Genomic DNA, 7649 nt, shown 5'->3' with positions numbered 1-7649 from the left:
AGGGGTTAACACCTAAGGTTAACATCCCTAGTTCGTAAGTCAGAGTAGCTGTGTTCCTGCTCACATCCCAGTAACGTGGCAGAAAGGCCTTTAAGCATAAAGTGAAAGATGAAGTGTGCTAGCTGTCATTATGTGACTGGCACCTACAGCCACAACTGGCATGAAGACGTGGGCCCAGAATATGCAAAATCATTGCAAGGGCACCTCTGCATCACAGCAGAGGCACCCTGGGGCTTGCAAATTTGAGTGTAGTTTGCTAGAGCCCAGCATCAGAAAAACAAAATGATGCTTCCTTAATAAATGTAGCTATGATTTAGTGAACAGTGCCCTGACTTGGTGAAAGACTTAGTTTCTAGCATAGTTTGTGCTTTTATCAGTTTGCGGCATCGCCATGGGTCAGATTTCTTATGTGAAAATAGAAAGCAATACTTTACCAGGTGGAATAAAAAAAGAATTAGATGATAAAGACATTTACATATAATCTAACTTATATATCTATCATGCTTTTGTATAGAATTTTTTGAAATGTGGGTCGTCCCTATGGGAAAGGCTCCTGTTGCTCCCCATGACAGTGCTGAGCAGAGCTCCAGCAGGGTAAGGATGGGCAAGACTTGGAGAGGCCTCTTGGATCTGGCACAGCCAGCACAGTCAGCTTCCTATTTCCTGAAGAGCAGCAGAGTCGGAATCTGGGGCACCAGCTCTGCCCACTTTGTTCTTTCCTCCTTCCCAGCATGACTGTTTTCTGTTATCACTCAGCGAATATGCCCATTGGAGAATGCCACTGTGGCCACTACGATGCTCCTTTACAGCAACATGCAGTGTGGATTCTGCCAAAGACCTAGTTAGCTGCACTTCACCTGTCAGAGAAAGCCAGTGGCAACACCCAGCCCACTCTATCACCTTGCTTTGTTACATGAAATCCATAATTCACACCAACTGAGAATGTTAAATTAATAGTCCCTTGAAGGTCTCATGTCTTCCTTTTAATTATCTCATTACACTTTTTTAAAAGTTTATTTATTTGTTTCTTCCATGAGAGAAGAATGAGAGAGAGAGAGAAAGACAGCGAGAGAGAGAGAGAGAGAGAGAAGCATCCACAATAAGGTCTTTAGGCCACAATCCATGTCCAGTAGAGTCTGCCAGGGTCACAAGCATACACGTGTGTGCCCGGCACAGACAGGGAGACCTTGGTATGTGAACCTGGGACCTTTCCAAACGGCCACAGCATTGCAGAGCATTGCCTTCCCCCTTGCACCACCATGGTTGACCCTCATCACATTTTAAAAGGGGCATATGATTATAATTTTTTATCATAAATTTGTCTTCTAAGTAATAAGGTTTTTTTAATTTGGTTTTGAGGGTTTTGAAGCTATAGCTTATATACTTATATTTGAAAAAACGTATTCAAGTGATAAAAGTAATACATGTTTATGGCCTGTAAATGGAAAATGCTTGCTTTGTCAGCACATGCACTAATACTGGAATGATACAGAGAAGATTAGTACAGCCCCTGTGCAAGGAGATACACGACAAAACGGGAACTAGAGAGAAGTACAAAGATCAAAATACTCACAATGACTTTCTTCCAACATAGTCATCTTTTGCAGATTTGGGATTTTTTTTTTTCAGTAGTTTTGTATCCTTTATTTTGTATACAGTTTTGTATCCTTTCTATATAAGCTTATAGTGAGATTATGCATATGGAAGAGTTAAAATCAGAAGTGTGCGATAGACACAGTGAAGGAAACTACCAGAGTCTGCTGAAGTCAGCACCCCTGGTGATAGACAGATGGGTCCTGTGAGATATGACCACAGAATACAAAGGGGGTGGCAGGCTCTGGCCAGGTGAAAAAAAATGGCCACAGTGACTCATTAAGCATTGTAAGAGAACAACAGAAGCACTATGCTTCCAGAACACTGTGGATCTATGAACTCTGAGTGAACGCATGCTCAGGGAATGTGGTCTTCCTGCTTGCAAGCAACAGGAGGCCATTAAATGGGTATGTGATCTGATAAATGTATTTTTCCAGATTCCAGGATGTTCTGTCCAGCCTCTGGTGTCATTTGGTCTTATCTCCCCCACCCCAGTTGAAAGTGAAACCAACCTGTTCTGGAAATCCCCCTATTTTTCTGATTTTCTAAAAAACAATTTTCCTTCTTCCTTTGCCCTAATAAATACAAAGGACAAGAGAGGCTTAGTGTGCACAAACCTGGTATGGACTCTCCCTCTCCCTCTTGACTCAGATCTCTGTGTCTCAAGTAGTTATTCCATGCACACTTCGGGTGACTCTCTGCAGGTCAGAAGAGTCACAAAGTATCAGAAGCTTATAGCAGAGGCAGGGAGGATGACAATTCTTTTCCAGTTGTCCACCACACACCATTCTCTCCTAGCTAACCTCATTACAAGATCGTACATGCAAATTTTGGGTAGTTTAATGCTGTTTCTAAATGAATTTACTGTCCAAATGTTTCTTGTTAGCTGTGCAGATAAGCCTTTATTGTTTAGTACTATACAAACTTCCAGAAGTCATGTTTATGCTTTTGGCTTCATAGTCTCTCACGTGAGACTCCAAAGAGAATAAGAAGCCAGAAAATGTGGGAGGGAAGAGTGATAAATATTAAGGATCATCTATGCAGTGAACAATCCCTTATTTTCATTGACTTCAAGGTTATATTTACTTTCCTATATCAAGATCCCAGTCTTGTTTTCCCATTTCAGACCTCGTTTCGTCTGCTTGTTGGTCTCTGCTATCTGAAAGTTGACAACTTCTTTGTGTTCGGGAGGCTGCTCCCGGCGACTCAGCAGCCGTCACCATGCCACAAAACAAATATATTGAATTACATCCATCGTAAATACTATGGATACTGTTTGGATTACCATGAGAAAAAGAGAAAGAAGGAAAGTCCGGGAGGCTCATGAATGTTCAAAGAAGGCAAAAAAGACAATTGGTCTAAAGGCTAAGCTCTATCATAAACAGTGCCATGCTGAGAAAATACAAATGAAAAAGACTATTAAGATGCATGAGAAGAGGAACACCAAACAGAAGAAGGATGAAGACTCCAGGAGGAGCAGTACCTGCCTATCTGTTTTATCAGAGAAGGACAGTTCCAAGCTGAAGCACTTTCCAATACGATTAAACAAAAATGAAGAGAGAAAGTGGGGAAATGGGAAGTCCCTCTACCCAAAGTTCAAGCCCAGGGAGAAACAGATGTATTAAAAGTTATTCAAACAGAAAAGAGAAAGAAGGCATGGAAGAGGAAGTTTACAAAAGTCTGCTTTGTTGGAGATGGCTTTACTAGAAAACCACCTAAATATGAAAGATTCATTAGGCCAATGGGCTTATGTTTCAAGAAGGCCCACATAACACATCCTGAATTGAAAGCCACCTTTTGCCTGCCAGTTCTCGGTCTAAAGAAGAATCCCTCATCCCCAGTATATACAACTTTGGGTGTTATCACCAGAGGTACTGTCATTGAGGTGAAGATGAGTGAGTTGGGCCTTGTGACACAAGGAGGCAAGGTTTTTGGGGGGAAATATGCCCAAGTTACCAACAATCCTGAAAATGATGGATGCATAAATGCTGTCTTACTGGTTTGATAGCAGTTGCATGCAAATAACTCCTTGTAATTTTTGAAGATGATACACCAATCTGGGAAACCATCATAACTGATGTTTCTGAATATAGCTAGTCTTACATGTCTGCAATCATCAAAAGATTATTTATTAAATTGTACAAAAACACTGAAGTGACCTGGTTTTACAAAAAAAAGAAAAAAAAAGAAAAAAAAACGGTCTTTACATTGAGATTTCAAGGAAGACTGCACTTATAAATTAGTAAAATGTATGAGTCATTCCAAAATTGTGTTTAATCCAAGATTCTGCTACCAGCGTAGCATCTGTCCTAAAACGACAGGGTTTTTATCACATTATCACATTAGTGTTCAATTACTTGAAATGCTGGACTCTTCTTAGAGGTCAGTGATGATTTGAGAATGTGTATTTATGTGAATGCATGCTTCAGTTGTAAGACAAAGCTTCCCAAAGGACCACAGCAAGCATAGTTCTTAAAAATGAACTTTGGATAATAACCTTGACCCCTGCATTCCAAAGACATTAGCAAGATGTGAACCACACTGTTATGTGGTTGTGGCTTTGGGAACAGAATGAATCTGTTGGGAAACAAGGCTCAAGAGCAAAAAATCAAGAACTACGTAGTAACTGAGTGAAGACCATACAAAAATGGGCTCCATTACAACAGTAGAAAGTATCTTTTGGTGTCAATTAACTTCCCAGATCACAGAGATTATTCAACTGAATTATTTATTCAAAAGATAAAGCCCTAAAAGAAAGGAAAACGATCTTTAAATGATGCCACATTGCATAGATTTTAGGCAAAGAACCGGCTTGCCAAACAATTTCATTTATTAATGGCCTAAAATGAAACAGAGGATCAGATCAAGTGGAAAAGTGAAAGCCAGCACATTCATGTGCACTGTGGCATTCAGGCATGTCTCTGCCAAGTGAGGAAGAGAAACACATGTTTTCACAGGTAGAATAATTTTCCAGCTTTTAGTCCCAAACTGCCATAATGCTGACACCAAGAAAATTAGTAGGCTATCTACTGAAGATTGGAGTCTGATAAATGCAAGTACAAATGGTGTGCTCCTTCTGAACCCTGAGCAAAGGGAGCGCTTCCGCTCCCCGGGAATGAGGAGGGAGCATCAAGATTGGCAGTTGGTGCTTTTGTGCAATCAATATTGTTTATGGATTCCTCTGGCATGACTGCATGCATCTGAAGGGGGAGAAAAGACACTACAAACACACACACTTGAGAATTTCAGGAAATTACCCAAATGCTCAAATCCTTCCCCGGGGGCGATGGTTTTCAATAGGAGTTTACATGATAAATCCAAGCAGTGAATACATTTAAAAAATAATAATCTGGCAGCCACATGGAACAATAGCACACCCAATATCGGCAGCTTATTTGAAAAGAGTACTTAGTCAGAATGTGTGTGAAATTAGACTATCAGAAAAGAAGCAAGACAAAGGAGGCCTAGAATGGCTGAAACAGGCGAGGCAGCTTATCCACTAGTCCCTGACAATGCTGCACTTGCCGTAGAAACAACTCAGAGTGGGGCTGACAAAGAAGCAGACAAAGCCAGCATGCAAGTGGATGATAAGCAGAGATCTGTGGCCATCAAGGGGGAAAGAAAAGGAAGCAGCTGCAGAGACAGAAGCCGGAAATGATAAAGTCAGGTTGTAAATAAATGCACCAATAGTGACTACCCTGTGTAAGCTGACTGACTGGGTGTCACTGCCATTAGCTTACTCTCCATCTCAGTGGCTTTTTGAACTGCTGATAAACAAGTTAACTGTCATGGCCAAGGTTATGTTATATTTTAATAAGGGCAGAAAAGACACTGCAGATTCCAAGTTTGGTTTTGAAAATCATCATGTCTGAAACTAGAGTAAACAGCTAAGGCTAAATTTTCAGAAACAGAAAACTACGGCCAGCTTTTGTGAGAAAGCCCGTTCACACCCACACTCTGGCTGGCACAGGAGATGTGGGCATAACTTGCAGGGAGGTTGCTTCCGAGGAGCAAGCCCGCTGACAGCCATCAGAATTCTGCCAGCATAATCTTGCAGTTACAGCCCCATCTTCTGTGAGTGCAAGATCACCACTTTTTCAGAACTATTTTAACACCTGAGTCATTTCTTTACCACAAGGGACAAGTGTTCCCTCAAGACAAGTGACATTCAAGGTAGAAAGAAGCCAAAAAAAAAACTGTTAAAAAAAAAGAAATATAAATATATATGTGGGCGTGTGTGTGGCTGTCATGGCCAAGGTTATGTTATATTTTAATAAGGGCAGAAAAGACACTGCAGATTCCAAGTTTGGTTTTGAAAATCATCATGTCTGAAACTAGAGTAAACAGCTAAGGCTAAATTTTCAGAAACAGAAAACTACGGCCAGCTTTTGTGAGAAAGCCCGTTCACACCCACACTCTGGCTGGCACAGGAGATGTGGGCATAACTTGCAGGGAGGTTGCTTCCGAGGAGCAAGCCCGCTGACAGCCATCAGAATTCTGCCAGCATAATCTTGCAGTTACAGCCCCATCTTCTGTGAGTGCAAGATCACCACTTTTTCAGAACTATTTTAACACCTGAGTCATTTCTTTACCACAAGGGACAAGTGTTCCCTCAAGACAAGTGACATTCAAGGTAGAAAGAAGCCAAAAAAAAAACTGTTAAAAAAAAAGATATATATATATATATGTGTGTGTGTGTGTGTGTGTGTATATATACATATATATATATTAAGAATGTGCAAGGATCCTATGTCCAAAATATCCTCTCTCTCTATGGAAACTCTCTATTTCCATGCCTGCCATTTTCTAAGGTTTGCTTGGATGACCCATTTAAGGAAATCTGCCAGCTAATCAATTTTGTTTTGTTTTGTTTTGTTTTCTCTACTGTGGAAGGGTGAAATGAAAGTATAAACCATCACTAGAGAATCAAACCTTATGAAGCAAAGTCAGTACTTGTACAACCTAAAACATTCTCTGAATTGTCAAATGGACATGAGACTATCAAAAGTTACTTTGTATTTCAGCAGTGAAAGAATAATTTAATGAAAACACTGAGACAGGGGGTTAGGTGGTGGTGCAATGATGCACAGGTAAGTCCACATGGAAAAGGTCCGGTGTTCAGGTCCCAGGTCCTCCCTGTATATGCCAGGGGTGTACACATGCCCATGATCTGGGCCAACTGGAGCTAAAGGTGAACTGTGATATGGGGACCCTGTTAGGAATGCCAGCTTGTCTCTGTCTCTGTCTCTCTCTCTCTTACAAAAGAGATGAATAAATAACTTTTTTAAGAATTACTTTATTTAACTTTATTTATTTCATTTATTTATTTTAAGTTGACCAGAGAGAGACAGAATGAGAGAAAGAAAGGGAAAGTGAGAAAGCAAGCCACCAGATCCGGGACTCAAACTGTGGTTGGCCATGTGGGAGTCCAGCCCCCCATCCACCACTCCACCTGCCAGCCCTGAATAAATAACTTTTAAAAACATTTGTTTAAGAAAAAAAATTTGAAAATCACTAGGGATAGCGTAATTCATTAGTTGGTTAAAAAGTCAAAGGAGCAAAGAATGAAGAACTCATCCTTAAGAAGAGAAGCCTCTCTGATACTGGTTTTATAAACCGTTCCTTAGCTCTGGTACAAAGGGATGATGGAGGGAAGAACTGACAAAGAAGATTGTTTTTCTCCCCATTATGTCTCACTCCTGGCTACATAGTCAGTTGGAGAAAATTTCATGTTTTATTGCTCTTCTCTGAGTCAACGTCTGCAGAATCACAACTGTGCTGTGGTTTCCTGGCTCAAAAGACTCCATGGGCATTTAGCAGGCACCACTGCTAATCCAACAAGGTGACAAGTTTTCTTAGGGGGTGGAGGGAGTTGTGATTGTTGTTCCACATGCCCAGAGTGAGAATTGCTCTTTGGAGCACATCCCCACTTTCCAAGTGAAAGGGAGTCTTTGAGAATAGTATCTGTGATAGATAGTCTCCTAATAACAGTAGAAAATCATTCTACAGCACTGGGGACTCTAATGACCCCGCTGACATCTCCTCCCAGTTCAGCA

The 7649-nt window shown here is 40.9% G+C and overlaps 1 non-coding gene and 1 pseudogene across 1 annotated transcript; one reads left to right on the top strand and one right to left on the bottom strand.

The window, feature by feature from the left end:
* The first annotated feature begins 1452 nt into the window (after positions 1–1452).
* On the top strand, positions 1453–1554 carry LOC114005808 (U6 spliceosomal RNA). The gene has a single exon (XR_003547619.1). It is a non-coding gene; the product is annotated as a U6 spliceosomal RNA (small nuclear RNA).
* Positions 1555–5537: 3983 nt separating this feature from the next.
* The window catches only part of LOC102490754 (cell division cycle and apoptosis regulator protein 1-like), a 31518-nt pseudogene continuing 29406 nt past the window's right edge, over positions 5538–7649 (bottom strand).

Source organism: Tupaia chinensis, unplaced genomic scaffold (genome assembly GCF_000334495.1).
Source record: "Tupaia chinensis unplaced genomic scaffold, TupChi_1.0 Scaffold144511_1, whole genome shotgun sequence".
Lineage (NCBI taxonomy): Eukaryota > Metazoa > Chordata > Mammalia > Scandentia > Tupaiidae > Tupaia > Tupaia belangeri.
Note: the sequence above shows the minus strand (reverse complement) of the source record. Positions and strands in the feature narration are given on the sequence as shown.